The following is a 15,693-nucleotide window of genomic DNA, read 5'->3' as shown; positions in this document are numbered from 1 at the left end:
GTGCTGCAGGCACTGACAGTCTCCCAAGACAGCAAGCCTTGTTTAAGATACCAGTGGCTCACTGCTTAAACATATTTTTAGTGGAGCAGGTGACAGTGTAATTGCTCTATTAACCCGCCCTAGGGGTGGATGGATAACACAAAGCTCTGCTCTGCCTTTTTAACAACACTATCAACAAGGCAGGTCCTACAGATCCTAGTTTTGTCACAACTGGACTACTGTCATGTGGTCATATGCCACAAAGAAGGACCCTCGGAAAATGTTTATTGACTCAGAACAGGGCAGCACGGCTTGCCCTTAAATGTACACGGAGAGCTAACATTAATAATATGCATGTACATTTCTCATGGTTCAAAGTGGAGGAGAAATTGACATCATCAATACTTGAAGTGCTGACATGCTGAATGCACCGAGGTGTCTGTTTAAACTAAAAGCAAATAGCTCGGACATCCATGCATACCCCACAAGACATGCCACCAGATATATGTCATGAACATATTATGACAGGTTATGACAAGTTATGTCAGCTGTTGACATCTGTTGACATCTCCCCCTCTGACATCTAGTGGAAGACGTATGAAGTGCATCTAAACTAATAAATAATAAGGGCTTTAATAGGCAGCCCCTGGAACAGAGCCTCAATTTCAGACTTTCCACTTCCTGTCAGGAAGTTTGCTGCAGAATGAGTTCTGTTTCACTCACAGATATAATTCAAACGGTTTTAGAAACTAGAGAGTGTTTTCTATCCAATAGTAATAATAATATTCATATTGTACGAGCAAGAATTGAGTACAAGGCCGTTTGAAATGGGCACCTTTTATCTGGCTACTCAATACTGCCTCTGCAGCCCAAACAGGTTAACGCACGCTGTATGTCGTAGTAACGTTAATTTTAAAAATCTAACACAGCGGTTGCATTAAAAACTAATGTATCTTTCATTTGCTGTCCAACCTGTATTTTTTAGTCAAGTTTAGGATTAGTTACTGATTAGATTAGGTACCTCTCCCAAGATTTCTCCCGACATATTGTTGGCAGCTTGGCTATGTCTGCTTTATTTCATCTCTATTTCTGTACATGTTTTATTTTAATAATCATTATCCTTCCCCCTGGACAACATATATTATAGAGGCTTGATTATTGCCTACTTTATCAGAGGACAGGCAGACAGGTCCTCATGCATGTTGACTAGCAACAGGTGTTTTTATAGCATGACAAGTATACTGCAGAACTGAGTGTGTGGTACCACCCATTGTGGAATAGTTTTTGTACAGCAGATAGTTTAGCTAATAACTAACGAGAAATGGACTTACATGCAGGGCTTTTCATCAAATTAAGAATAGGTCTCAGTTATCCCACAGTTTTAATCATTGATGTAAAAAAACATATTCTAAACCGAAAGGGACTATACAATCCTTTTGATGAAGACTCTTTTGTAGAGTTTCAGTTTTAATTGAGGTGAGTTGCCGCCTCCTCATTAATTCACATAGAAGTAGCCCATTTCACTGTTGCAGACAATTTATGTTTGAGGCTTTACTGAGCCGACTAGAACCGTAGCACAACCTTTTTCCTCCCTGGCACATTTTCTGGCTGTCGCCCGCATTGGCTTCACTACTAATAATAACTTTGGGCATGTGTGCGTTCCTATCAAAGTAAGTGCATTATTAAGTTGCCATTATAGTTTCTGTATATTGTGTTGTCGTTTTTACTGTAGCACACCATATGTATGTATAGAGGTTAACGTATTTTGTGTTTTATTCATGTGTTCAAGTACTGGTGAAAAATCATGCATTCCAATTCTTGCATAGATTGTAATGGTGTGTGTAAAATATTTTTTGGAATGTTGTACTGATTACGATGAGCTAATTACTAGCTATGTGTGGCACCATGTTTGTTTACATCATGGGATGTTTTCTGGTTGTCAGGTAAACATCTGTCGGACCAAAGATGTTACAGTGGGGCTAAAAAGTATTTAGTCAGCCACCAATTGTGCAAGTTCTCCCACTTAAAAAGATGAGAGAGGCCTGTAATTTTCATCATAGGTACACTTCAACTATGACAGACAAAATTAGGAAAAAAAATCCAGAAAATCACATTGTAGGATTTTTAATACATTTCTTTGCAAATTATGGTGGAAAATAAGTATTTGGTCACCTACAAACAAGCAAGATTTCTGGCTCTCACAGACCTGTAACTTCTTCTTTAAGAGGCTCCTCTGTCCTCCACTCGTTACCTGTATTAATGGCACCTGTTTGAACTTGTTATCAGTATAAAAGACACCTGTCCACAACCTCAAACAGGCACACTCCAAACTCCACTATGGCCAAAACCAAAGAGCTGTCAAAGGACACCAGAAACAAAATTGTAGACCTGCACCAGGCTGGGAAGACTGAATCTGCAATGACTATTGCATCCAAAAATAAGCTGCTCACGTTGAGGACAATAAGGTTGTAAAGAAGGTGTTTGTTCAAAATGTTTCTGTGAAAAAACTTTGGCCAGATCCAAAGCTGATTTTTGCGTCAATCGTAAACGGACGTTCTAAATAAGTGTTCTAATCAAACCGGTGTATACTGCAGGGAACGCTGTAGAATAATCACACCCGTGTGTTCATACGTGTCAAATGGTTAAGAGCAGGGAATAGATGTGTGAAAATAGAAAGCCACATATGTTTTTCATTGTATAGAGACAACCAACTAACATTCCCCTTTGGATCCCCCTTCCATGGATATTTTCTTCATTCATATTGGGGTTGTTTTTCCAAATGTACAGAAATAACTTGAATTAAATCATGTAAATAATAATCCAATCATCTCATGTCATCATTTCATAATTCAAGGTTACAACACATTCAATTTTTGATACTTTTTGTAACCTATTGCATATACTGACAAACAAATACTTAGAATAACATTTGAAGTGTTTTATTTCTTAAACTCGAAATTTCTGAATTGTCTTAATAGTCTAATGTCCATTACTTGTGTTTCTTGGCCCAAACAAGTATTTTCTTCTTATTGGTGTCCTAAAGTAGTGGTTTCTTTGCAGAAATTCGACCATGAAGGCCTGATTCACGCAGTCTCCTCTGAACAGTTGATGTTGAGATGTGTCTGTTACTTGAACTCTGTGAAGCATTTATTTGGGCTGCAATCTGAGGTGCAGTTAACTCTAATGAACTTATCCTCTGCAGCAGAGGTAACTCTGGGTCTTCCATTCCTGTGGCGGTCCTCATGAGAACCAGTTTCATCATAGCGCTTGATGGTTTTTGCGACTGCACCTGAAGAAACGTTCAAAGTTCTGAAATTATCCATATTGACTGATTTCATGTCCTAAAGTAATGATGGACTGTCATTTCTCTTTAGACCATATAGCATGGGTATTACAAAACATTTATTTTTACTCTTCTAATTAGGTTGGTAACCAGTTTATAATAGCAATGAGGCACCTCTGGGGTTTGTAGTATTTGGCCAATATACCACGTGAATAACGGCTGTATCCAGGCACTCCGCGTTGCATTGTGCGTAAGAAGAGCCCTTAGCCATGTTAAAGTGGCCATATAAAAAACCTCCTTGGGACTTCTGGCTTCGAATAATCAATATCATTATGTCCTTCCCTTTCCTTCCCTTTCCTCTGTGCTGTCATACCTTCTTGCCCCTCAGGGAAAATCATTTCAATAATTTTTACTTCCCCTTTTTACTCCCCCGTGTACCCCCAACAGGACACATTTTTGTTGTAGTCCTGGACAAGCACACCTGATTCAGCTTGTCAACTAATCATCAAGCCCTCAATGAGTTGAATCAGATGAGTTTGTCTGGGGCTAAAACAAAAATGTTTACTGTTGGACTACTCAAGGACTGGATTTAGGAATCACTTTGTTAGAGAAAATGGGAGAGAAGATTAAAGGGCAGGCTTCTTACGTCACAGTCAGGATGAAAGAGGATATGACCATTTTATGGTAGTTGCAGACGGATAGTTAACCCCAAATCCTTTCTCAAAAGGGTGTATGATCAAATAGGCTTACACATTTAATTGAGCCTTGTGTAAATAAATAAAGTATGTGTGTGTGTGTTTCTTCATTTCGGGAGGGGATGTTAAGCCTGCTTGTTGTAGTACAGTACTATACCCCGCCCATGTCTGTTTAGGTCTCTATCTCTGTGATATCCCCCCCTCCATTTTTCACCTGTTCCTGGGTCCGTTACCATTGCTGAGGTTGCTTCCTACCTGTGTCTGTAGGGAGGGCAGAGCAGAGCGGCTCAGCTGCTATCTACTCGGCCCTCTCCGGAACCTGGGCATGGCCTAGCAGGGGCACCACTTCCACACCCACAGCCACTCCTCCGCTGCAGGTTCTTCCTGCCTCTGCCTCTCCTCCTAGACCAGCACCCAGAAACTATCACGACCACCTTACAGCCCGGCCCAACGCAGCCAGGCCACTGGGGAAATAAAAACCGAAGACAACATTGTCAATATAACAATAACAACAGTCCACTACAGAGACGGACAAAGAAGAAGTCAATAAAGGACAGAGTAATGTGCATAAGGCAGAACACAGAAGAAAACACAGTGAAACCGGGAGGTGTAATATTATCTGCAATATTAAAGGCTTGTTTAGGGTTTTCTGTTGCGTAACATTTTGTTGTGGTGTGTGCTCTTATGAACACAACCCAGCTTCAATAAAGAACACGTACAAATCAATAGAGGAGGGCATTAACAATGTTGAGATCAGGTGGATGACAATGTACACGTTGAGTGTTTGTGTATTTGTGAGTGAATGGATGAACAATGGAGGAAGATCCTAGGCTGGATGCCTTGCTGGACATAATGTAAAGTTTGCGGGAACAGTAGACACACACACAACCTCTCTATTGGGTAGATAAAACACAAAGGAGATGGTGAGAGCCACACAATGGACACAACCACGAAACAAAGCCATGTAGCTAGCTATTATGCCTGAGATCTATTCCTTGATTACTGAAGGAGTAGGGAAGTGATAGAATTGTGCCACTACTGCCACACTCAACGTAGTAGAGCAAATGAATGGGTAGTAAACGAGACTGTTCTTCCATGTTGCTGTTGACTATGACTTTAAAAACATAAATTGTATCCACCATTGACATCAAACACGAGAAACTGGGTTTCCACTCCAAAATAGCATCTGGTCAGCATCACGTTAACTACCGGTAGCTACTTAGCTAGCCTTGTTAACTTAGCTAAATTAGTTAACATTTGCTAACGTTAATAACACTTTACCACATCCATTTCCCCTTTGTACTTTGTGAGATCTTGTCTATGGATAGTTGCATGTCAGCACTATTATTAGCTTCACGTTTCGTTTGGTATTTTTTTGTTTTTGTTCGGTGTTCATTTAATAAAGGAAAATGTACGCCTACCACGCTGCACCTTGGTCCATTCCTTTCGACGAGCGTGACACTAGCTGAGTTACCCCTCCAAAAATAGCACATGGTTAGCTTCACGTTTACTCTCGATTTAGCTAGGCTAGCTAACTAGCTAGATTTCCTGGCCTTAGCTAGCTAACATTGGCTAATGTTGGTCAGTATGTTAATCTGAAATAAGAACCTTAACTGCTTCAGGATAATGCCTGGATAACATTAGATGGAAAGACCAATGCAATAACCTAGACATTCTTACTTTTGAAAGCAGCAATTGCATGTGTCTCTTTGTGTTGTGTGTCATTGTCTTGCATGTTTTGTATCAATTCCTACACACATTTTAATAATTTGTGAGTATGTTTTATAATTCGTGAGCTCCTTTTAAATCAATTCATGCACGCGATTTAGTAATTTTTGAGCTCGTTTTAAAAATCATGAGCACGTTTTACCTCAGTCAATGTCACTTCCAGGGCTCTGTACGCATTGACACTTTCAGCCCAATAAAGCGGGAGGCAAAAAAATACTTGGCAGTTGCCAAAGTTCCCAAGCATGTCTTTAATAGTTATACTGATCCATTGTTCTGTATCCTGATCTCCATTATCCAAACAAAACCCTTTGTAACTTTATAATGACAGTTTTAAGGCTTATTAAGGTTGTATGCATGCCTATAAAGGCTCTATGTGCTTTAAGTACTAAGTAACCTGACATTTATTAGATACAGGTAACTGCCAAAGGAATGGCAATACGTTAGTAAATGAGGGATACAACGTATATTGAAAGCAGGTGTTTCACACATGTCTGGTTACTGAGTTAATTAAGCCATTAACATGCCATTATGCTTAGGGAAGGCCATTATTTTGGTTACCATGGCTATGCCCCCATAGGATGACAATGCCCGCCTCCACAGGATACGAGAGGTCACTGAATGGTTTGACGAGCACGAACATTTTTTTAACCATATGCCATGGCCATCTCAGTCACCAGTTCTCAACCCAATTGAACACTTTTGGGAGATTCTGGAGCGGCGCCTGAGACTGTGTGTTCCACCACTATCAACAAAACACCAAATTATGGAATTTGTAGTGGAGGAACGGTGTCGCATCCCTCCGATAGAGTTCCAAGCACTTGTAGAATCTATGCCAAGGTGCATTGAAGACAAGGTGCATTCAGGCTCATGGTGGCCCAATGCCCTATTAATAAGACGTTTTATATTGGTGTTCATTTGGCAGTTAACGCACCTGCCGTCTTGAACTCTGAGTGCTCAGCTATGAAAAGCCAACTGACATTTACTCCTGAGATGCTGACCTGTTGCACCATCTACAACCACCTTGATTATTATTATTATTATTTGACCCTGCTGGTTATCTATGAACGTTTGAACATCTTGGCCATGTACTGTTATAATCTCAACCCGGCACAGCCAGAAGAGGAGTGGCCACCCCCTCAGAGCCTGGTTCCTCTCTAGGTTTCTTCCTAGTTTTTCCTAGCCACCATGCTTCTACATCTGCATTGCTTGCTGTTTGGAGATTTAGGCTGGGTTTCTGTACAGCACTTTGTGACATCGGCTGAAGTAAACAGGGCCTTATAAATATATTTGATTGTTTGATTGACCTGTATATTTGAATTCAGATGATATACAGTCACCATTGAAGGTAGACATCCTTTTTTACCAGATCAATCACGGATCTTCTTTCCCCTGTACCACTAATCAACCTAAAGGCAAGGGATATAAAGCCTTTGAAATTCTACCTCCCAGTGATCCACACTGCACTGATTAGATGGGAATGCATCTTGTGTGTCCCTTGCGTGGGTGTGCAATAGCACAGATTGATAACGGGTTAGGCGGCCATTCGGAGGCCTGATTTATTGCACCAGGTCCCAGGGGATAAAGTAATCCCAGCTCCACTTGGCTGCCCAGGGCCGATGGACACAGTAATTGAGAGGAGATGTATTTATAAAGTGCCTTGCTCAGTAGCAACCACAGATTCCAGTAAATCTGAGGGGAGCTAAAAGGGAGAGTGTCACAACCCAAAGGACACGCAGAGGATCTGCCCTCTCTGTCCCTGCAGCCGCCAGCAGGTAATAGGGATGTCACTTTCTCCCACAATGCATTACCCTGCTACTCTTGCTTTTTTGCTGGGAAATACAAACATTCCCGTCAGAACTCTGGTAGAGAGAAAAGATAGTTTTAAACACAAACCTGACTATACATGTTTATCCTATTGCAGAATGTGCAACACTAGGATTCAGTTGATAGTAATAGTGCGATTTAAAGGAATAGTTCTGGATTTTTTTTCTGCATCCAGAACGTAGCAAGTTAGAGGTAGTTTTACGAGCCAATGCTAACTAGCATTAGTGCAACGACTGGTAGTCTAAAGGAAGCTAGCTGTTTGCATAGACTTCCAGTTGCACTAACACTATTTAGCAACTTCCTTCAATGTGCACAGAGAGACATACAATTTTTATCCATGACTAGGGAGGAAGATATAGGGCCTCATTTCCAAAATCCCCAATTATCCCTTTAAGCTGTTTTCTAGTGACACTTACTTGGATACCTCCATAACAATGAGCTGATGGTGTGTGATTTCGCCTGGCATAGAACATTTGCTCTCTCATCGGGACATTGTTCATTACAGCAGAGGAAATCACACTGCAAATGAGACACTTGGCTAGAAGCTAGCTAAATAGTTTATTGCTAGTAGATCTGCCAATATAACAACCACATTCAACAAAACCAGTTGCTGAAAACAGAAAACAGGACTCACCAAGTCAGGTCATCATATGCTGCAAATTTGTCTCTGCTAATACAAATGAATGCTAGCAGGTCCTTGTTGGACCTGCATTTACAATATATCCAATTTCGGTTTGTGTGGTTCTTCATTTCACTTTCTGAAACTTTGTAGCATGTTGCAGTGCTTTAAGAATGGTTTAAAGGTGACTATTGTTGGAACTACTTTAGAGGTGTCCTATGTATTTTCTAACTGTCCTGTATATCTGGTTTTAATGCCCATTCTTGAATGCCTTTCTAGCCAATCAGAAATGTGTATTTAACAATGCTGTGGTATAAGTTGAATTTGTACCTTTTAAAACGAGGTCAGTTCTGTATCCCCTGTCAGAAGAAAAAACAAAAAGGCTGGGAAGCATCTCCTACTGGAGAATTGATCTATGTACAGTTACCCTTTCTTCTCGCATCCCATGGTTTTCACCCAGCCCTCTTTAGCTATGACATTTTTCACTGACTATAACCGACGTTCGATTGTGAGAATGATTGTTGAGAGATCTCCACTTAACAAAAATATGTGGTCAGACACACATCCTTGAAAACAGATGTGCTTTATTGACAATGTTTCCATCCGAAACGGATCTTCGTCAAGTCAAATAAAAAACTGCTCACTTCCCAAAATATACAGATTCTCAAAATATGTGTGTGCAAAGCTGTCATCAAGGCAAAGGGTGGCTACTTTGAATAATTTCAAATATGTTTAACACTTTTTTGCTTACTACATCATTCCAAAAGTGTTATTTCATACTATTGATGTCTTCAATATTTTTCTACAATGTAGAAAATAGTACAAATAAACAAAAACCCTTAAAAGCGTAGGTGTGTCAAAACATTTGACTGGTATATACGTGTGTGTGTGTGTGTGTGTGTGTGTGTGTGTGTGTGTGTGTGTGTGTGTGTGTGTGTGTGTGTGTGTGTGTGTGTGTGTGTGTGTGTGTGTGTGTGTAGACATTATGGACAGTATGTGGATAGAATATGTAGTACATCGGAAGAAAACATAGGATAACATAGTATATGTACAGCAATGTGTGTGTGTGTGTGTGTGTGTGTGTGTGTGTGTGTGTGTGTGTGTGTGTGTGTGTGTGTGTGTGTGTGTGTGTGTGTGTGTGTGTGTGTGTGTGTGTGTGTGTGTGTGTGTGTGTGTGTAGACATTATGGACAGTATGTGGATAGAATATGTAGTACATCGGAAGAAAACATAGGATAACATAGTATATGTACAGCAATAGTTAAATAGGATGGCCTTGATTGGAATACAGAAAATACATATTACATGGGTAAAACAGTATGTAAACATTATTAAAGTGCCCAGTGTTCCATTATTGAAGTGACCAGTGTTCCATAACTACAGTGCCTTGCAAACGTATTCACCCCCCTGGCATTATTCGTATTTTGTTGCATTACAACCTGTAATTTAAATTGATTTTTATTTGGTTTTCATGTAATGGACATACACAAAATAGTCCTAAATGGTGAAGTGAAATTTAAAAAAAAATTCAACCTGTTTCAAAAAATGCAAAAATAAATAAATACGGAAAAGTGGTGCATGCATATGTATTCACCTCCTTTGATATGAAGCCCCTAAATAAGATCTGGTGCAACCAATTACCTTCAGAAGTCATAATTAGTTAAATAATGTCCACCTGTGTTCAATCTAAGTGTCACAGTATGTATGTATGTATGTATGTATGTATGTATGTATGTATGTATGTATGTATGTATGTATGTATGTATGTATGTATGTATGTATACACCTGTTCTGAAAGGCCCTAGAGTCTTTAACACCACTTAGCAAGGGGCACCAGCAAGCAAGCGCCACCATGAAGACCAAGGATGTCATGTTCCTGACCTTATTTCCTTTATTTTGTCTTTGTTTAGTATGGTCAGGGCGTGAGTTGGGGTGGGCATTCTATGCTATGTGTTTCTATGTTGGGTTCAATGTTTTAGCCTGATATGGTTCTCAATTAGGGGCAGGTGTTTTATGTTTCCTCTGATTGAGAACCATATTAAGGTAGGCTGTTCTCACTGTTTGTTTGTGGGTGATTGTTCCTGTGTCAGTGTTTGTACCACATGGGACTGTTTTGTTTCGTTCGTTAGTTCGTGTGTTCCGTCCTGTTCGTGCGTTCATGTGTTTTGTTCTCAAGTTCAGGTCTGATCACGTCGTTTGTTATTTTGTAGTTGTTCAAGTGTTCTTCGTCTTCGTTTAAATAAACGAGATGATGTCTTCTCAATACGCTGCATTTTGGTCCGATCCTTGCTCCTCAGACGAGGAGGAAAACGACCGTTACAAAGGAGCTCTCCAAAAAGGTCAGGGTTGGGTTGTAAAAAAATATCTGAAACTTTGAACATCCCACGGAGCACCATTAAATCCGTTATTAACAAATTGAAAGAGTATGGCACCACAAACAAATGAGGGGGCCGCCCACCAAAACTCATGAACTAGGCAAGGAGGGCATTAATAAGAGAGGCAACAAAGAGACCAAAGATAACCCTGAAGAAACTGCAGAGCTCCACAGCGAAGATTGGAATATCTGTCCATAGGATCTATTTAAGCCGCACACTCCACAAAGATTGGCTTTACGGAAGAGTGGCAAGAAAAAAGCAATTGCTTCAAGAAAAAAATAAGAAAACACATTTTATGTTCACCAAAAGGCATGTGGGAGACTCCCCAAGCATGCGGAAGAAGGTACTCTGGTTAGATGAGACTAAAATGAGCTTTTTGGCCATCAAGGAAAACGCTATGTATGGCGCAAACCCAACCTCTCTCATCACCCAGTGAACACCATCTCCACAGTGAAGCATGGTGGTGGCAGATCATGCTGTGGGGATGTTTTTCATCGGCAGGGACTGAAAAACTGGTCAGAATTGAAGGAATGTTGGATGGCGCTAACTACAGGGAAATTCTTGAGGGAAACCTGTTTCAGCAGGACAATGACCCTAAGTGTACTGCTAAAGCAACACTCAAGTGGTTTAAGGGGAAACATTTAAATGTCTTGGAATGGCCTAGTCAAAGCCCAGACCTCAATTCAATTGAGAATCTGTGGTATGACTTAAAGATTGCAGTACACCAGCGGAACCCATCCAAATTGAAGGAGCTGGAACAGCTTTGCCTTGAAGAATGGACAAAAACCTCTGTGGCTAGATGTGCCAAGCTTACAGAGAAATACCCCAAGAGACTTGCAGCTGTGTTTGCTGCAAAAGTTGGCTCTACAAAGTATTGACTTTGGGGGGGTGAATAGTTATGCACGCTCAAATTTTCATTTTTTTTTGTCTTATTTCTTGTTTGTTTCATCAAAAAATATTTTAGCATCTTCAAAGTGTTAGGCATGTTGTGTAAATCAAATGAGACAAACCCCCCCAAAAATCAATTTTATTTCCAGATTGTAAGGCAACAAAATAGGAAAAATGTCAAGGGGGTTGGAAACTTTCGCAAACCACTGTATGTACATAGGGCAGCAGTCTCTAAGGTGCAGGGTTGAGTAACCGGGTGGTAGCCAGTTCAATTGTGATGGCTATTTAACAGTCTGATGGACTTGAGATAGAAGCTATTTTTCAGTCCCAGCTTTGATGCACCTGTTCTAACCTCACCTTCTGGATGATAATGGGGTGAATTGGCCGTGGCTTGGGTAGCTGAGGTCCTTGATGATCTTCTTGGCCTTCCTGTGACACCGGGTGCTGTAGATGTCCTTGGGCAGATTGCACCACCCTCTGGTGAGCCCTGCGGATGCGGATGGTGCAATTGCCGTTCTGTTGTTGGTAAGTGAAAAATCTGCTAGCTTCTGACATGAATTACTACATCTTTAATGCTATCCTACAAACTAATGTCACATTCAGCCTGAAAACGTGTAACACTTCTATGACTATATTTTGAGGTTACTATACATTTTTGCTTATGTAATCATATGAAGTGAACATATTCAAGATAGGATAAATACTGTTGGTCATCACAGGTCTGTGGAGATCTTCACATAAGACAATGTTCTGACTCTGAGCAATGCAATAACGCCATTCAACTGTTCAGGTCAGTGTTGGCATTATTGGGTCGCCTTTATAACCAAGTTAGCCTGCTAGATACTTTCTATATAACTTTAGCTGCTAATCCATTAGTGTGTTCAATGACATGCAGGTGGTGTGTCCAGTGGGATGTGAATTGTTCCTCCGTTCCTTCTGGAGCGGTTTTTATGGATACATTAAATAAATGCAGTGGGACACAGCTCAGCTTTAGGACACTCAAGGTATACAAACATTTGAATTAGTTTGTTTGAATTAAGAGAACTAGACTAAATCCCCAACAGCACAGCACAGTCAAAATACAGTAATATCTGTTTGTGAGCAAAAAAATCTAAAAACATAGAAACTGCTCCAAACCCTAGGATTATCATAAGCGCATCGTGTCATCATGAGGTATGTGCACATAATGTAGTGTACTCTGTCTCCTTCCTGCTCTGACACCATCAGGAGAATGACGAGATGGGAAGAATGATAAACCCTTCTCACCGTGACTGATATGGGGAATTTAATGACCATTGGGAGGCAGGAGGGCAGATAGGGTGTCTCCAGAACTGGAGACATGACAGAGGTCTACAAATGACATGTCCCTGACAAGTCATTTGATAGCTTCTTAAATAATCACAGACAGTGCATATGGCAAGGAGGGGGAGAGTGGGACTGCTCATTCTTTCCTTGCCGCCTCTGGTTATTCCAGTGTTTTCCATTCCATTGCTAGCCAACCATAGATTCAACCACGTCTGTACTTTTTGACTGAATCATATATGTAGATGTATTGTAGGCCTACATGATCTTCTGTAAAGTATATTTACATTTTTCTCAGTGGTCTATGACTAATGGATTCCTACAGTCTTCCTCTGAATGTAGGCCTGCGTTCAAACAATCACCAATGTAACTGTATTTGTTTTATGCAGGTGTTACTGTGTTATGAGAATGTTCTAGAGCAGGGATGGGCAACCTTGATGAGGGCCTCAAAAATCTGAACTCATCATGAGCGGTCACTGTGGCTCACTGGTCTGCGTACCCACATCCATACCCATACCCCTAGATTTTTTGGGGACCCTAAGCTACATTTTGTTGGGGCACATTGTGAGCAAAACATTTGAGCATTTTAGAGACATGTTTGCAGGTCTTAATATGATATCGAGTGAGAGTGGTTAACAAAATCAATGGGGTCCCCCGGTCGGTAGAAAAATAACTATAAACAACCACGTTTTGAAATTGCACCTTATGTGTTCTACTATTCTATCTTTCAAAAGTAATTTGAGACCCCGACTGAGTTCAGTTTTGGGAAATTGATCCGCGGCCTTCAACAGAAGGGCATGCGGCCCTGGGCCGCCAGTTGCCCATCCCTGTTTTAGAGCCTTCTGGGAAATAACCTTTTTGTTCGTTTTTCTCCCAAATCCAGGGACTGAGAGGTGACAGGATAGTGTTCGGCACAGATGGCCACATAACAGGAGAAACAGGAGGCACTGTGGGTCACTCAAACCAAACTCTCCAAAGCTGTTGTAGTGGAACAATTACGTGCCAGCTGCTGTCCTCTACCAGATATGCCAATACGCTAGGCTAGTGGATTTGGCAGTATTGACCCACAATGCCAAATGTGCGCAATGCTACAAGTCAAGTTGACAGGCAGCTCTTCCAATTTCTGGAATAAACTACATCTCATCATTAATGTAGCTACATATTTTACTGAAGGACTAGCCTACTCAAAGTACAGTATGTCAATATAGGAGCAGAAAATTGCCCTCATGGATCATTAAGTCAGGCCTGAAAAAGGTGTCTTCAGTCAGAAGGCTATCCAACAGTAATGAAAGATCTGTAAGCAGACAGTACTTTTGAAATAAAAAAAGATAAAGAATACGTCATGGACCTGGTTGCAATGAGATGATCGAAAATATCCAGAAACCAAGCGGAAATGAATGCTGTTCTTATTGTGACAGGGAGAAGGTTGTAGCCACTATGCCACCTTTTTTAACAAGGTGAAGTCCTCGTATAAAAAAGCACAGGTTCTTTCAAATCAGTGGTGGAGCATGTAGATTATAAGGCGAGATTGCAATAGACAGATTCATTTTGTAGCAGCAAGCAGCAATGCTCTCAATATCACCATAAATAACAAATAATTGGAGCGTTCTCCACTATTGCTCGAACAAGAAGCGATCCAATAGTTAGATTCAATATCAGCTTTCAAGAACAATTACAAAAGTGCATACAGTTGAGGAAGGCGTGCCCATGGAGAAGGAGGGAGATGGGCACTCACACTGCAAGCACACTTAAAGCCGATGTATGTTTGATCCAGAAATGAGCTCCACAGACTCCGTATGGAGGCTTGCAGAGGCCAAATCAAGCTCATTATGACGATGTCGTGCACCTCCCCAATTTTGGTACAATGTGGACGCTACGCATAGCTCTGTATTGACATGTTTGGTTGATGGTAGGGGTTGTGCATCCTGTATAAATCCCCCTAGTGCACTGGTGCGTCAAAATAAGTAACATAATAAAAAGAATCACCATCCGAATGCATTAGTTTAAGTGATAGATACAGTATGTGTGTTATTGCACGGGCTGCGTCTCAATCCAACTCATCCGCCTATGATGGCCTTCCGGTGGAAGGTGGCCAAGCTACAGTGGGGTTTGTGAGACCATGAGACATCCCGAAAATCGGGCTTCTCACGAAAACAGCTGTAGCATCCGAACTGTTTGGGCTACAAACTAATGTGACCCCACTGTGGAAAGGGATACTTTCACTCTACTACCCCGTACAGAAATCGGTAGTGGTAGTCAGTCGTTTTTAACTGATGCAGTTGATTGATGCTATGAACATGTATTGAGGTTGACATCCATACAAGCATTATACTCTGCTTTTTACCTCAACGTATGTGAAATACACATAAAAACAATAGCATAAATGTAGGCTAATTTTGCTGGGGGCAGTGGGGAGATTCCGGATGGAGATGCAGGTGGGAAAATGGTGCAGCCTTTTTATTTCATGCCATCTTAGCTGAGCTCCTATATCAAGCATCGAGAAACAGACTGCAACATCTCAAAAGAAGGTTTGTCTTTTCATTTAGCCAGTTGCTCGGAAAGAACTAGATGGTTATAGAGATTAGCCCTGAATCACTACGAGTGGTGCGGTTTAGACCAATTTCCTGAATGAGAATGACAGCTCCCTGAAGCATGAATACTTTGACTTCTGTGTAGGACGCATCACATGGCGGATTGAGCATGAATTGGCTTTTGCAAACTCGGTTCCACTAAATTTGGACCATGCCACATGGTCCCCGCTCTCCCAGAGCACGCCAACCTGTACACGGATAAAAACGGATCTGCTGGGCACAGGGAGACATTGGGCATTTAAATGCAAAACCCCGCCACACTTCAACAGGTAGCGCCTGGAAATAATTACAATTAAGTGACGCATGAGAACATAATTTGCTTTTTCTGGACTAGGCTGTTCAACAGCCAAGGGCAGTCAGTCTCATTCCCCTTGTGGAATGTAGCTGCTATGGCCCAAATATATTTGTAC

This window comes from Salvelinus fontinalis, chromosome 28 (genome assembly GCF_029448725.1).
Source record: "Salvelinus fontinalis isolate EN_2023a chromosome 28, ASM2944872v1, whole genome shotgun sequence".
NCBI classification, from domain to species: domain Eukaryota; kingdom Metazoa; phylum Chordata; class Actinopteri; order Salmoniformes; family Salmonidae; genus Salvelinus; species Salvelinus fontinalis.
This window is presented reverse-complemented; position numbering follows the sequence as displayed.